Source organism: Rhipicephalus sanguineus, chromosome 1, assembly GCF_013339695.2.
Source record: "Rhipicephalus sanguineus isolate Rsan-2018 chromosome 1, BIME_Rsan_1.4, whole genome shotgun sequence".
NCBI lineage: Eukaryota > Metazoa > Arthropoda > Arachnida > Ixodida > Ixodidae > Rhipicephalus > Rhipicephalus sanguineus.
The window spans coordinates 338,585,739-338,603,090 of NC_051176.1; positions in this window are offsets into that span (position 1 = coordinate 338,585,739).

Sequence of the window (17,352 nt, forward strand, 5' to 3'; positions counted from 1 at the left end):
CATGAAGCCAGTTTGTCTAAACCTGCAAGTAGACAGCGCGAAAACTGTCTCGTTCCGGCATGACACGAAATAGTGTTCTCTGGTGCCGATGCTGTCACATACCGCATGTATTAGGTGAACGTAAACACGGCGTTAGTCGTTAGCAGTAGCCGGAGCAAAGGAACGATCTGCCGCTTCTAGTCGGCCGCAAGGAAATCTAATAACATGTGGAGGCTAGTTTCCTGCAAACCTTTTTTGAGCATCCCAATTTCCTAAATCTCGGCAACACGGCACACGAAAATATGTCGGCATCAGTGTTGCGGAGTTGCCACTCCGGAATTGGAATGACTCCGGAATCATTCCACATTTTCGCGACCCCGGAATGGAATGGGAACGGAATGGGAACAACGCTTGGAGGAATGGAATGGGAATGGAAATAAGCGCCTTTTGCACGGAATGGGATGGGAATGGAATTGCGTCTTTTTCCGAAAATAGAGCACGTTTTCGTCTATGCGCTGTTTTTCAATCTTCACACATTAGTAAGTCAGAGCCTCGAATTTAACAATAAAGCAAAGAGGGCATTGGGGAGGAACGTATTTTGCTACAGCCTTAATTGCTACTACTGTAATATTATGCTCAAATTAGTCATGTAGGCCAGAGTACAAGCTTTTTCGAAGTCGAAGGCCACAACGCATTCTCTAGGCCCACCTTTAGTTAGCCATAGCCAAGGGTAGGCGTGGTGTAAAAGTGTGAGAGATCTGCCAATTTTTAAAAGAGAAACCGAGGCATAAGTCAGTGTACAAACAAATGCATTACCCCAGCAGATACTGAAGGGAGAAACAAATTATCCCTGCGCGTTCGTTCCCATTGGTATCCCCACACGAAAAGGGCGAATACTCTATGCACAGCCTGACCTTTATCTCAAAAGCAGTTTAGTACCTGACACACGTAAATAACCTTTAACGTAACGAAGATATTGCATACCATAAATAACCACACGTAACGAAGATATTGCATACCTGCGCACAGGCGAACACAGAAAGTTCTCCTCACCTCATCCATGCTTGCGTGGCGCGCTCGAAAAGCGTGATTGCTGACGAGCAGTGCAGCCCAGTGTTGCGTATTCGATGCACAAACACAAGGTGCCCGAGCGGTGCACTGTTCCAACTAATAGCAGCGGATCTAGAGGGTTTTGTTCCAAATTAACCAAATCTTAGTTTTCTCCATATTCACCAACACTCCAGACGCGTGGCAAAACTGCGTAGTCTTCTTGAACTATACTTTTGTCAGTATAAAAATACGCTATGTCGTCATTTTAGCATTAACACGTTTAAGCTTAAACAATATTCAAACATCACCATTAGTTCAAGCATGCTGACCATGCAAATAATATAGATAGCGGGAGAACTGCCCCTACGGGAATTAGTAGGGTGGTTGCACTGCACGAGATATGTCACCAAGCTGTCATCCCTCGGCCTTGGTAACGTGTTTGGCGTACTCTTGCAGTTCTTAATGCATCTGATGACGTCAGCTTTATGGGTCGCTCATTCTTAATCCGATAAAGCTGTCAAGATGCCTTTCCTACGTTGAGGAATTACAGGAATGGAATTGAACTGCACGCCCATTCCCGGAGTGGGAATGGGCTAAGTTTTTTTCATTCCGGGGAATTGAAGGGAATGGAATTGCGACAAGTTCTAATTCCCCGGAATGGAATTGGAATGGAATGGAGGCGCCCATTCCGCAACAGTGGTCGGCATTGCCGTTCCCATCAGCCGCCACACATTGATACGTACGCTCCGTGTGTGCACATGCGGAGCGCGCTTAGCCTTCCACATGGCGGAAATGCGTACGGCAGCCCCTAGATGGTAGCATATTTTGCATACGGTCTATAGTATACTAGATCGTGGGATAGGGTGAGGATACTAGGTGAGGATACTATACTATACTATACTATACTATACTATACTATACTATACTATACTATACTAGGTGAGGATACTATACTAGATCGTAGAACGTGGTGAGGAGGAGATATGCGAGGGCGAGGAGAAAGGACAAGGGGAGGGGAGAAAGTAAAGCATAGCATAGAATGAGAAAGATAGGAATAGGAAGAAAGGAAAGAAAGACAGAAAGAGAGAGAATCAAAGAGAGAGAGGAGATAGAAAGAAAGACGCAGCGAGAAATATAGAGAAAAAGTGAAAGAAAAAGGCAGGAAAGAGAAAGAAAGATAGAGCGAGAAAGAGAAAGAAAATCGACTGAGAGAGAAAGAAAAAAAACAAAGGCAAAAAAGAAAAAAAATGAGGGCAAACGTAGCTCTCTACGCATAGGCGTGCGCACAGGGGGGCAGGGGGGCGGCCGCCCTCCTAGTCACCCAAGAGGGGGGGGGGTGCAAAATCTGCCCCATACATTGAGCCCCCTAATCACCTAAGAGGGGGGGGGGGCGAAATCTGCCTCGTACATTGGCTTAGCAGGGGGGGGGGGCGCTGCGATGAACCTTCGCCCCCCCTGATGGGGAGCCCTGCGAACGCCTATGGTTGCAGGTTTGTATCCCCGGTCGCGCGCTTTGGAAACTATTTCTTCTCAATTATTTTTCTTTGTGGCTATTATATCTATATACACATACATACATACACATATGCGGAACATGACGGCAACGGCTATGCCTACGGCAAAAACCAGCCGAGAGTGTCCATATAATTGCTGTCGCAAAAACTCACAGGGTCCCTTAAGCACTCACCTATGAGGACTGGCAGGCGAACGCCTTCTTTTTCTTCTCAATCGATTGGGATCTTCGGCTGGCGGCACTCGTGGCTTTTTTTGCGCGCTCGTGCAGTGCCGTACGTTTGTCTGGTCACCACGCGTGTGGTGCCGCACGTTCGGCTGGGCCGGCCACGACACGAGTGCACCGCCACCGCGCCACCGTAGAGATCGACGGTGGAGCGTGGTGCAATCCCGTCGTTCAGCGCGCGCTGGCAGACGACGCGGCGACGTTCCATGAGTGCAGGCGCCATTTACAGCTGGCGCTGCAGCAGAACACGGCCGGACTGCAGGTAGAACATGCGTGAGCTGTAAATCATCCGGCCGTGCTCACACAAGGCTACCTTTGCTGTCGGGATCTCACCGGAGAGCGAAGACGATGGAGAAACTGACAACCTTCGTCGAGTTTGTGCAAAAGTCACGCACCAAAAGCGCGTGGAGAACAGACGAGCACACGCTGGACGCACAGCGTCTCGCAAGCGTCTCTAACTGCTTGGTTTTCCGTCGTTTGCGATCTTAATCCCAGTACAAATCAGCCGTTGCAAAGTGTCGTCCGCTGAATTTCGACTGCTGTGCGCGTCTCGCAGACGGCGCTGCTGTCGCAGATTCGAGCTTGCTGGCTCACACGTTCGTCTGGCCCGTAGCGGGACCTGAAACTCGGGCAGTGTTTGACGTAACTTCCCTTCCACCGCCACGGTGCCAGTGGGGCTCAGCCGAAGATGCCAGATGTATTGATCCCGTCCCGCCACCAAACGAAAGCTCTCTGGACCTGACCTGGTTTTTCACTGCCTCTGTCATCGGCCCACATTTGAACAACCGACAATGCCACGTGATAACGTCATCATGTGATGTTATGTCAGGTTACGTAAGTGTGACGTCATAATGACGTCAGAAATTTGGGCAATCTGTAACGTCGTGATGACGTCATATGGTGACGTCATCCCGTGATGATGTTCTTTTGCGTCACTCGTGTTGACGCCGCCGACGGGGGACGCCGATCAATTTTCACGTTTGATGAGACACTTAAGACTCTCGCCTTAATAAAAAAAGCTCCAGGTAGCGAGTTTTAAACCTACAAGCCCACGCAAAGAAGTGTTTCACCCAATTGGCAAAACCAGCACCTCCTTGACAGCAGGCTTGTGCACTATGCCATCACGCTACCTGCATCGAAATTTTGATGTCACCGCCTTCGTTAACGCCAGCTTTGGCAAGGCAAATTGCGTACAAAGTAGCATGATGTGATAAAGCAGAATGCACAGGCCTGCCATATAGAAGATATTGCACGCACTGCTTATCTCTTTCTCTCACCCCACTGGGCTTAGCCGCAGGGCCCATGGCGGCCTTAATAGCTGCTGCTGCTTTCTCGGTCTCTCGTCGCGCAGGACGTCGATGACATGCGGCGATTGAACCGCAGCATGCTGCTGCTGCTTTCTGGCTTGGGCGTTCCACTGAACATTAATGTCAGTGGAGTGACATACCCATAGGGCCAATGGGGACGTTTTTCCGCTTCCGGCGACGGTGGCGGTTCCTGGGAGCGGCGGGGATTGACTGGATTTTGGATTTCTGCTGGAGGCGAGCCAATCCGAAAGGAAAAAATCCAATATGGCCGCGCCCGTTCGCGGTCGCTTCCTCGCTCGTGGTGCCGCCGGCCCCGCGGCCGCGACGTCGGTTCGAGCGTTTGCGCACTAATTGCTACTGCACTGTCTTCTCTCTTTATTGCCGATGTACGTACGTAATGTGTGTAGTTGTTTTTCTGCTTCGTTGTAGCCTCTGTGGTAGCATGGCGAATGGTGGCGAGCGGCGCCGTCGCAGCTGCATAGCAGCCGCTTTCGGCGCTCGCTCGAGAAGCAAAAAGCGCATATAACTTACTTCACATGACATTTTATTGAAGGAAACGTAAATTGCTGCACGTTTAGGCAATATTTGGGCTATAATATCGGTAACAATAACAAAAGAAAACGAAAAAGATTCGAAATACTGCTGTGGTAAAACCTGAATACAGGAATGCGTACATCGAGCACGCGTACAATATAAATAGGATACGAAAACGCATAATACAGCATAATACAATCACATAAGCAGGGTAAGCATATAAAGTGCTACATCAGCGTAAATAAGTGTACACATACGAGTTGTACAGATTATGACTAGCAACATGAAGCGAAACAATCCCGCGCATTGAAATATATCATAACAAAACAAGTTGTTCGAATGGTTGGTGCATACTGTGCAAAAGATAATGACGCAACGCAAGCCGAAGAAAACAAGGGGTATAGGAAAAACACCCTTTCCTGTACTTTTTTTTTTTACTGCCCTGCGTTGTGTCACTCCCTTTTGCACATACACACAAACACATACTTTTGCATATATGTACACAGAAAGTGCACCTAACAGTCATAGCCTTTGGCTCATGTAGACGAACCCATGGAGCATAAGTAGATCAATAGTCATAATATGCTGCAGTGCTACAGCATATTATTTTGTAAAAGCAGTGAGACAAATCTACCGTTTGGCTCAGCTATCCCTGATCATGTTTTCCTCCAGGTAAATGTGTTGCAGGCAAGCTCACGTGATGTGAACAAGACACGCGATGCTTTAATTTTCAAGTAATAAAGGGAGAAAAACGCAACGAAGAATGGTCTAGACTCAGTTGCAGAGGTGACCTTTGAAATTTGTGGAAACATTGTGGTTGTGACTGGTGAACAACAGGAATGATCACAGGTCATTAGTCAAGTTGGAAGTGGTGCGAAATACTCAAGGTAACATGAAATATACACGAAGATAAGCATCTTATCAAAGAAATAAGTAGAGTAAAGTGCAAAGTTGAACGCAGCTTCCCTATTATTTTTCTACCAGGTATCATGTTGGATCCATCACAATGTCAGAAGATTTTCTGAGCAGTACTTAAATTGCAGATGGGGAACGCTGCACAGTTTCATCATAATGTGTCATTAACTAGAACTGCATCGCTTGTCATTCGTTGGTTCAGGAAGTGGAATGTCGGAGTTTGCAGAGTTTAGTTAAACAAGAAACACAGTTGCTCTACACAAACAGTACGTTGTGAATAGTTTCAGTGAGTATGGATGCATGCTTCTATTTCAAACTAACATGCATGTCAACCGAGTCGCAGCTTCTGCACAAACCCCTCTGGAATCCTCACAGAGCTGAGCACTTCATCAATGTATCTTTTATGCCTGTGAATAGCTGACACCATCAGTTCTTTGCAGTGGCACAACAGTCATGACCAGAGGTTTGTAATTGAAAAGTGACAGAGCCCCTGGGTGCTGAAAATCTTTTGGACTTGGCGAGCACCTGAATTCACGCATGCTTCAACCTTCGTGGCCCGTCACAGTGGTCTAGTGGTTACGGTGCTCAACTGCTGGCCCGAACGTAGTGGGATTGAATCCCGGCTGCATATCAATGGATGCAATACGCTTGAGGCCCATCTGCCTAGATTTAGGTGCACGTTAAAAAAACGCCAGGTGCTCAAAATATCTGAAGTGCTCCACTACTGCATGCCTCATATTCGTATCATAGTTTTTGGACATAAACCTCCACATTTTTTATTAATCAACCTATTTTTGCAACGTTCATTGTGAATTAATCACACTGTTACTGTTTGTAAAGACTGCTTCAGTGTAAAACGAGTCGTCAGTATTATATAAATTTTGGCATTTTTTGGGAGGCTGGATGTTTGATTGCCTTCCAAACCATGTCAAGCAAACAGAAAGAAAGCAGAACGAGCAGCGTTTTCCAGGCATTTTGGAAGTGTTGGCATTTCCCAATACTAAAGCAATCCAGAACCTCTGGTTGTAATACTCATGCTGATAGGGGCACACAAGGCTTCAAAAAAAAAGTTAGTCGGTTAAACTTGTATAATACAAAAGTAACGCAGCAGGAGCAAAAGTAGTCAATGCATTACATACAACCACAGCAGAATTATAAATACACATATATAAATATATACCTACATAAAATATACATATATACATAAAAATACGTACATATACACATAAAAAAAGAAATAGTGCAACACATCTAAAAAATGGATAGGAAATGGGTGCAGAAGGCTGCACTGGAAATCCAATTTACATAATCATGTTCTAGAAAGGCACAGGATAAATTTAGCCTGCTACTTTACGTTATTGCTGGCTGAAGCACTGTGCCTTGACTTTGTTTCTCGTGTGTTTTTGTTTACAAATGTAATGTGCCAATGTAGCCTTGTGCGGCAGAATATTAAGAAATTTCTCAGTGCAGCCAACTGAACAGAAAATAGCTTGCCGGATTGGCATCCTTTCCACCAGATTTTTGCACACATTGGAAAAATGTGCACAATAGTTGATTTCATGTCTGAAGGCCGAATCTAATTCCTTTATGTAATTCAGACATGATTCAGAGGTTACTGCAATGGAACCGAGGAGTTTCTCGGGTACACCACTTTCCTTGAGTAGTGCAGAGAATTGGTGTCGTCCATGGAGAGAGCCTCCATCCACTTCAAGGAGTGTTCTCTCACATATGCACTCACTAGTCCTCAGTTCAAGAAAGCTGTTCACAAGAGTACCAGCGACATGGTACACAACATTTTCATACACCATGTCGGTCGCATCTTGTGAAGATGCCTGCACATCAGATGAATCAGAGGCCTTCTGCGTGCTGTGGCTTGTGGTTGGTGTGCTGCTATAGTTGACAACAATGCAGATGCACTCTCCAAGTTGTTGAGGAAAGCAATTGTTGTCACCTCACAGTTTCCTTGAGAAAGCTTGAAGAGCTTGCCAATCCAAATATGTTTTAGAGCCGCCACGAATTGGTACACATTTGGTGTCTCATTGCAGCCATGTTTTTGACAAATGATTCCAAAAAGTTTTCTAGGGGATCTTGCTGCAATCAACGTGTGAAAAGATGAGTGAAATCAAAGTCCTCTTTTAAACCAGTCCACAGCAACAACAAGGCTTTGATTCTAATCTGCCAACCTTTAACAGTGCGCGGCTGCTTGTCCCGAGGACTACCAAAGTGCCATTGGGCAATCCAACTGATGCATGACTCAAGGGAAGCACGGTGTTCCGACCCATCAATCATTGCATACCGCAACTTATCATCCTGATTTTTTGGGGTCGAACTGTTCTGGCTGTCAAAAATCTTATCCATTCTTTCTGTGAACAGAGCTGTAAATTTAGCATCAAGAGGAAGCTCTTGAATGGCAATGAGAGTGGGGAGTGCCACAGAGACAGATTCACTGAATACTTGTGTGGCATACTTCACTCTTATGTCAGCCACGGCCGCTGGATGAAAAAGCGCACTTTTTATCCAGCGGCCGTGTGTCAGCAAAGGGCATCTTGTAGATATGTTGCTCTTTGAGCTTCCTTAGCAATCTTTCTTTTTTAGATGTTCAGTTGGTGTGTTAGAGGCGTGACTTGCGAGTATTTTTGTAAAAGGTTTCAATGTACGCCCAGTCAACAACCTCGGAGCCAATCGTGAGCTTGTGTTTTCTCAAATTATTCCGCGTGCATTTTATCAGGTGTGGGATGTCAAACATGAAGTATAGTTTGCAGTTGTTGACAGTAAAACATGGTTCATGAAGAGAATGGATCAGCATTCTTGACAGGCTGACATTGTTTGACCCTTGATCATAGATGACCACTTTTACCAAAAGACCTTTTTTTTTTCAAGCTGCATAATTACATCTAATAGCAGCTTGTGCATTGCAAGAGCTGACGTTGCATTGCGGGACACTGCAAAGGCTACTGGCTGCATCCAAATTCTCGATATGCCAGACACAGCCATTAGAATGGCTGCATTTGCCACACGAGAAGTCCTTGTGTTTCCATCATATGTGTAGCCAATCACTATATCTTTTGATTGATCGTACATCAAATGTCTTTTCAAGGCTATTTAATCGAATAAAAGACAGCATGCTTTGTCTTGCAGAGGCCAAGCTTTAATGATTGATTCTATTGCATCCATGGCACCTGGAATGATACCAGGTGTCATTGGGATGTCTGCCAGCCAGCACCTGGGTGTCCGCACATGTGGCAAGTGAAGCATTTCTCTGAGGAAGCGTGAATTGAGAGTGAATTGTTTCATCCATTTGGACCAATGTTTTTTTTTTTGGGGGGGGGGGAATGTACCAAGCCTGATTCGTGCTTTAAGTAGTTCAAAAAAGGTCCTTTGACAAATCCGGTTCAAGCTTGTTTAAAACCTCCTGCTGCGTTACTCGCCTCGCCTCGTCCCTTTTTTTCATCTGACCGACTGCCTTGCGGTACCTTTCACTTCGTGAGTGAAGTGTTAGCAGCTTCTTTTTGGTGCGAAGGGTGTGCACAGAGCTGCGTTTTCTTCGCCCACTTTCTTGGCGTTTCTTGCATCTGCTCCGCGCTGCTGCCCTCCTTGGAAAATTGGAGGCCGCTCGGACTAGGCTCAGCTGAAAAAAAAAGACATGGAAGAATGCGAAGGTATAGGCTTTCATCAGTCTTGTAGAGAAAAAAAAATCACGATTAAGCTATCAGGGCGCAATCACAGGGCTACTAATATACGGACCACTATGTGCTGCCATGCCATTTTTCATTGGAAGCAATGTGTATTCTGCGACTGAGACAGGAATCATAATTGATTTATACATTCCAAGCATTTTATCTTCCAAGAATCATCCATGATTAAGGAAATATCACAAAGCATTGCAAAAATGAACATTTCATGAAATGCTGAACAGAGGCAATGACATTTACAAAGTGGAGGATTTTGAATTATTCATCTCATAAATAGCTATCTGGGCTGCATAAGCCACATTTACATGAATGCACACCTTGATTGTGCATCATATTCCGCTGGCCTATCTCGCAGAGCTACGCTCATCACAACAAATCGGACAGCACAATTTTCAGTGTGAACTATGTAGGTCCAACTGCACCCACCTTATATTTGAAATATAAATAATTGCGTGAACTAAATCACGGGTTGCAGGCCCTGAACTATATGTATGGTTTTGTCAACATTATAGGTTGTGACAATATTACACAGGCTTAGGTGTCCATATCTACTAGGAAAACATCAAGACTACTGGTCCATGCTTCCTTATGCAGATGCAGGATGTGTACTTTGCAATAATTCTCTCTCTCACTTTTTGCACTTACCATCACTTGGTGAAACCTGTGACGGTGGTGTGGGCCTTCTTGTGGTTGTGCTTGGCGAAGCGGCTGTTGAAAAAGAAATAAATATGCTATAAAAGGCTGGCAAGCAGGTATTTTAATACCCTCACTTTGCATTGCACGTGTGAATACTGAGCAACAGACTTATGGAGCAATTTTCACATGTGCCTGAGGAAAACTACTCAGTGTTTTCATCTCTATGGAATGAGCTCAACAAAGAAAGCACTGAGTCTATGCACTGATGTAGAAAAAGAAAAGATATCTATACCACGCAACAAAGTTTTCTTGCAGGGAGGTTGGTTTGTTGTGAACTCATACCGAGCTCCACAAACACTAGAGGAGTAAGGACGGAAACAGGACAGAGTACAAACTATTTATACTGTGAGATGCCAAAAGCCATTTTCGCTGCTCTATCTCCCTGTTTCTTCATTTTGCGTTTGTGCAGCATGCTATCAGTTCATCCATACCATGCAAACAGTGCACTCAGACATTCTTACTGGAAAGCATGCAAAATGATACTCTATGAGTGCAAGCAAACATTTTTTTCCCCCTAGAGTACATTTCCTGCATTTAAGGTTTACGTACAGCAATTGTTCTCATAGCACTGGTAATTGAAAAACAGCTGTGGCATTTCTACCTACTGTTCTAATTTCAGAGAACAATCTGCTCGAGTGTGCAGGTGTAGAATACAAAATAGTACCGCTCTTGTTTTATTTTTTGCAAGCTATTCGTGCAGTATTACAGTGGCACCACCAACCAAATATTCTGTACCCTTTCATTCCAAGCAGAAAGGTGAAACAGATCCTTGTTCGGTACACCTACCTTCCACACTAGGGGGGCAGTCTCAGCAGCAGGGACGGCAACTCGCTTGCAGTAAACTGGTTGTCTGCAATTAAAGTACTCGAACTTAGTCACGCTACGGTGAAAAAACAGCTGGTAGAGTAAATACACTTGCAAGCTTTTAAAGGCATGGCACTAAGCTTAATAAATGTGCTTGCTTTTAATCTCCACTAAATTGTAATTACAGATAATTACATATATCCCGACAATATTCTCTGAATTAAAACTTGATATATGAAACACAACTCGATCGAGTTCTTGTTTTTCCACTGCTTTTGCGAGTCGAAACGATATTGAAAGCTTATATGGAATTATGGTGTGTAAACGCTACGCGCAAACAGCGCATTGAAAAAAAAATACAGAAAAGTGAAAGGGTGGCGGTGGGGATGGGTCCAGATTAGAGAGGGGAAAAAAAAGTGGCCCCGCGCGATAAGCGCGGCCTGTTTCATGAACATCCAAAACCGAGCTTGGCCATGCCTTCGCCCGTTGGAAGCATCACGAGGGAGTAATGAAGAGATAAGCGAAACTGTTTCCGGTAGCTTCCCGAGAGCGAAAAGGGGCAGGTGGGTATCACGCTTGGTTCAAGGTCCCCCGTCGAGCAGCGCGGCAAGGTACGCCGAAGGGAAGGAATGCGGACAATTTACGGCGACAAAAATCCGAGCAGGCGGTCGGTGTGTAAACAGACACACAGATGAGGAACGCGGTGGTTTTCACTTGTGCAACACCGCAGCACACATTCGAATCTGAGGGCAGTGTCCCGAGTTCGCTACTGGGGCCTCCGCAATAACTTTGCGAGCGATACTTTCGTCGGCTGCGAGCACCACCCATAAACTACACGGACATGATGTATACGCACGCATTAAAGCGCTTAAAAAAACAGCTGCAGCGAGCACAACAACTATCCCACTCCGTTAATGTTACTAGCACGCATAAGTTAAAGTAACACGTAACAAAACACCCTGAAGACACGGTTGCATGACACGGTAATCCGAATTGGTTAGATTTCATGAGATAGTAGAGGTAACGTCAGGCAGTGAGGCACGCACATATATACTAACGTGGGCAACCATAACTAGCGAACAGCTCCGCTTTTCAGAGGTGACGCGCGTCGAGCCACAAACTGCAGCCCGCCCACTAATTTTAACTTATTATCGTAACCATTTCTCAAACAGATAGCTGCAGCAACGAATGGCAGCAAGAAAACTCGCTGTTCATTCAGCAGTTTCAAATCATAACGGTCAACGACAGTCAAATCAAAACTTTGCGAACATCTTGGGAAATATATAATAGTGAAAGTATAAATACCTGTGGTCAGCAGGGATTCTGAAGAAGTGTTCGCCTTCATTCCCCGAGGAATCGCACCACTTCACGCCGCAATAAAGGTGCGACATCGCTGCTCCTCGCTGCGGTGGTAAAGTTTGCGTTTCTATGCGCTCTCGTGCTTGCTTGCGCGACGTCTGCTTGTGCGCTGCGCAGGCGTGATGGCGGCGGTACCTAGCGGAGCCACGCACAGTCATGTTTACAAAACTTCTTTAAAACTTTGCCTTCTAATACTCGTGGCTGGTTATAGTTTAATGCAGAAGCACGTTTTTATTTACTACTGTGTACTACCGTGGCCGCGTTATTTTATTTTAATTAGGCTTACTGAGGCCTTCAATCCCCGCCCGTACCAGGTTCGCTGCAATCGTTTCGACGGTAGCGACGCCCCATGGCTCGGACGCCAAACTGCCATCATGCCTCGGGCCTGTTAATGTCTTCACTTTTGCATCTCATATGAAGCGCTAAGTTCTCCTCGGGTATCTTTTGTAGCGTTAGCTACACTTACCTAGCCGGAGCCGATTTCGCGTGAATCCTCATGAGCCGTGCTGCGCATGCGCGAGTATCAGTGCGGAGGCGGCATCTCACGCGCTCTCCGCCACCGCCGCGCGCGGCTCGCCGCTGCTAGTGGCGGAGAGCGGGAGGAGTGGCGTCGTAGCCGGGCAGACAGACTGGCGCCGGCACGCGCGACTCGCCGCTGCTGCTCTGCGCATTCGAGAGGGGTGACGTCGTAGCTATGGCGCGCGCAGCTATTCGCCTTCGCTGTGCAGTCGCCGTCTGACAATGCGCTGGTGCCGCTTGATAGCGCCTCTGACTGGCGTTTGCAGGTGGGTAACGCCTTGGAGAAGGAGAGTGCAAATGCTGCTCAACGGCGCAGAAGAGCCGAGAAGCTTATGTCATCGGATCCCGAAGTAGTTGCCTGGCAATTAGCGGCTCAGCGTACGAAAAATGAAGAAGCAAGCTGACGTTGAGCAAAAATAAATATGCATGTGCCACATAATACGTATACCGTGTGTGTGTCATTGGAGCAGCAGTAAGCATGACAATCAAGCTAATCCTAGACAATCTGGAAAGCTCAGAATAATCAGCTGAACCGTTGCTAACGCTACGTATATCCTGGCACAGCCGAGCTAAGCCACTGCAATTTTTTTTTTCTGACGCATGCCACAGAGCCCCTCGCATGTTCTTGTAGAATATTAAAAGAAATTAATAAACATCCCAACCTACTACACGATGTTATATCGTTAGTGTATTAAGGCAAATAAAAAAGCACAGTGAACATGAGCATACGGTTTTTCTTCCAAGAACGTGCAAAAGGGGGCGCAACTTCTTGGACATAACCGCTGTATAAAACATAACGTGTTTTTCGTGAGATGCTGCTCGAAATGCGATTTCAAAACCAAACTGTATTTGGGTCCTTGCTGAAATACAGACGTTCATTCTTGCTATGTATACCAACGAAGATGCATAAACTTCCATCGCAACTATCTAAGTAGTCGTGATCCGTTGGAAAGGCTATAAATTCGTCCTAGGAGTTGACTTCCAAAACACTGTGTGCCGTTCCATATTTAGAAAAGGCAGTCGGATCGAAGACCACAGACAACGAATTTCGCAAATCACAATTCTGATTCTCTCTTTTCAGCAAAATGCAATACCAACAAAAAATAAATAAAGGAAAACCTCAGTTTCAGCACCCGAAAACTGTATTCGGCACAAAATTATACCGTATTTCGTATTCCTAAGAGAGGCACACGCCGAGCGAGGCAAGTTTTTTCGAACAAATAAAGAAAAACTGTTGTGACTGTTTCGGAAAACTACTACAGCAGAGCATAGAGTCAGGCCAGAAAAAAAAACGTAGCAACAGCCTTCGATATATCCATTCGAATGCGGTGCGTTACGCACCATTTGCGCGCCCATTATGAAGCATCCTCACATTTCGCTTAATAACCCGTGACTCGGTCTGCTATAAGAAACCGAACCATTTTGCTTATGGTCTTGTAATACTGGAAAGTTTCGTTTCGAACATTGTTGACATATTGCTTTACGAGACTGGCGAGGAGCAACGGCACAATCGCGTGTATAAATGTCGCAATTTGTCAACGTGACCTATATGGGTCAGATCGAAGTGTCTAAGAAAATGACCTAACTGATGAGTACAAGGCCTGCACGTGGTGTTTCTGTGAATGCGTGTGCACGAGATTTACATTTGTGTCGTCTAGAGCAGGGTGTCTCTTTACTTACTTAGTGTCCTAATCGATATGTGCCAACTCAATTATTCGCACGTTAAAAGGCACCAGATCGTCGAAATTTCCGGAGCCCTCCACCACGGCGTGCCTCATAATCATATTGTGGTTTTGGCCCGTAAAATCCTAGATATTGTAATATTATAGACTCAATGATTCGTTTGGCGAATCGCGAGAGGCGTCCACTATATGTGATTTAACAACTACGGCCGGTATTTTGTAGCGATGCCTTTTGCAATACCTTTCCCTCTTGATCATCAGAGGCCAAAGCAATATACTCTCATGCTTACTATAGCATAGAATCCCGTATAATTCATCGCTACAAAATACCACCCTAGGCTTCTTGGGAATTTTGGTAATATGATGAAAATTCTAAAGCGCCTTCTAGTTAGCTATTCTACGGGGGAAAAAAAGTTAATCGATTTATTGTCGAAGGAACTAAGATAAATTATAGTGCCCTGTCAACGTGCCACTAAGAAGCGCGAGTAACTGTGAACAAGCACACACTCATTTTCTCATTTCGGCCAGCGTCCACAACTGGCCTTCCTTGCCTCCGTTTTTCCAAACGCCGAAGCTGAGAGACCGCGACACGTTTAGTTGAGGAGCTCCGCCAGGTATATCTTTCAATATTTTGCCTCGCAGAGGATTTCCAATAGAGAAATTGCATTTTCCAGGTTACACAAGCAATTGAAGTAACCTGCTATTGTTAGTGACATTTCGAGCAGTGCGTGTTGCGTAGGGAATTCATATGCGGGAATTCGTTACTCGAAGCCCGGCTTCCTCGAAAAGGAAAGGGCGCTGCGAATGTTGCCCCCTTTCGTTTTGAAGTTTCGAATGTTCTTGCGCCACGGCACCGTTTCATGCGCTGCAAACGCAGTCGCCGCCCTGTGGTTTAAGCGTCGCTCCTGTTCTTATCAATAAACAATTCTTGTAAGGGGCGCTTTAAAAGGACGCTAAAGAGAAAAATAATTGTTCTCGTATTAGTCAATTACGCTTTTGCAATACCAAAATCATAACGCTTGCCGCGATAAGACGCTTGGCAGCGAGCAAACGCGCGAAAAGAAAATGCTGGTGGCGACGCCGCATTGAAATTCCCGCACTAATTGCCCTGACATCATACATTTTGACGGCGTCTACTATATGGCCTACACAGTTCCTAATCAGTAAAAATTAAATACGTCGTCCTCTTTGGGGGCCAGAGACTTAACATACGAAGTGTCGATGAACTTCGTCGAGCAAATGTCGCCAAAATACGAAAAATTCCTTGTGAAATGAGTGTCGTCTGGCACGGAGATTTTGGCAGAAAATTTAAAAATGAAACTTCCACCTTGATTTTCTCCTCGAATGATAAGCCTATGATGGTGAAATTCATGACATTAGTGTTTTCAGAGCGCAAGTTGTCAATCTAAGCCAATACATTATTTCAATTTAGTGTGCCTTTAAGGCGAAACGTTGTCTGGAGTACAAAGTCGCCCACTTTATTGTAACGCTCGTCAATATTTATCCTACTTGACCGATCTACACACCGCCACCAAAGTCTCCTTCAGATAGTTTGCACTGTAAATGTGGGCTTCTGGTCATTTATATATGCAACATATAATTTGATGGATCACTGTGTGAATGGTGAAGGAAAGAGTGAACGCGAGGATGCATTTTAATAGCAATGGCGACTGAATGGCCTAAGCAGGGTAACCATAAGAGTATAATAATTAATTAATTTTTATGTCGCAAAACCACGATATGAACACGAGGGACGCCGTAGTGCAAGGCTCCGGAAATTCCGACTTCTGGGGTTCTTTAACCTGCACCTAAATCTAAGTAAATGGGCTTCCAGCATTTCGCCTCCATCGAAATGTGGCCGCCCCGGCCGGGATTCGATCCCGCGACCTTCGGGTCGCGTAAGCCGGTTGGAGTGTCATTTGTGAGAATCACAATGAAAGAAAATAAATGAGGGAATATAAAATAAATCACATGTTTTTAATCTTCCAGCACAGCCAGTCTACACAGCACCCATAGTGATCTGATGGTTAGCCGGGCATCGGCCCGAGGGGGCAGCGTAATTTATACTTCTAGTGAGGCTGTGGCACGTCTCTTTTGATTTTGCCTTGCTATAGCGAGACCAGGGCTGTGTGCACGGTTGCAGGACTTTCTGGAGAGTTCTGGCGTTGTGCAGTCGTCAGCACGGTTAACTCGAACTCTCCCCCGCGTGGCCTCGATCGGTTTCGACTGACGCCAGCGCCCCCAAGCGTTGGACACGGTATGTTTGCAGCAGCTAACGATAGATGGGGCGCGGGTTGATTTCACTGGTAAACTTCTGTTTCTCTCCAGCGTAACCGGCTGGTCGAACACATTCACTTGGCAGGTCCGTTATCGCCACGTTTCGTTCGTGGCTGCGTTCTCACGTGCGCCCATGACATTCGTTGCCGTATGCTCATCTCGGCAATGAACGATTGCGTGCGACAGCTATGCATACGGCAACGCAGAGATAAGCATACGGCAATGAACTGCATGGGCGCGCGTGAGAGCGACCTAAACCGGAGAGGAATAGCCAAGCCTAGCCATAGTTAGCCCTACAAGCAAAAGCTTAGCATCTCTAGCAAAAGCTTGACATTTCTAGCAGAAACTTAGAAGATGCTAGGTCGAACATTAGCTCCGCTGTTGTTTCTAGCCTTGTGCCACTAGTGCACGCTGCACACGTTCTTTCTTGTGTGTGTCTGTTTATAGTTTAAAAAAGAAATAGATTACCACCACACGTAGCACGCAAAAAATAACCCTTTAACTTGTGTATATGAGCCTACCTGTCGTATGCTTCGACGCGCCTTCATTCAGATTTCGTCATTTCCTGTTCACGGGATGTTCCGATCTGACGTAAGAGAGTGGCCACGTTTCCTGTGCGCCAGGTGCGTTCAATTTTGATATTGCCAATAGAAATCGATGATGAATATCTCAAATTACGAGCGATTATGCGAAATTACGTGAATGTCTCAAATCACATACGATTTCTAAAAAGATTGGTGTGCCATAAATCATGATGGCCTAGATTTCCCCATATGAACTTCGCGCAGTTCACTAATTAA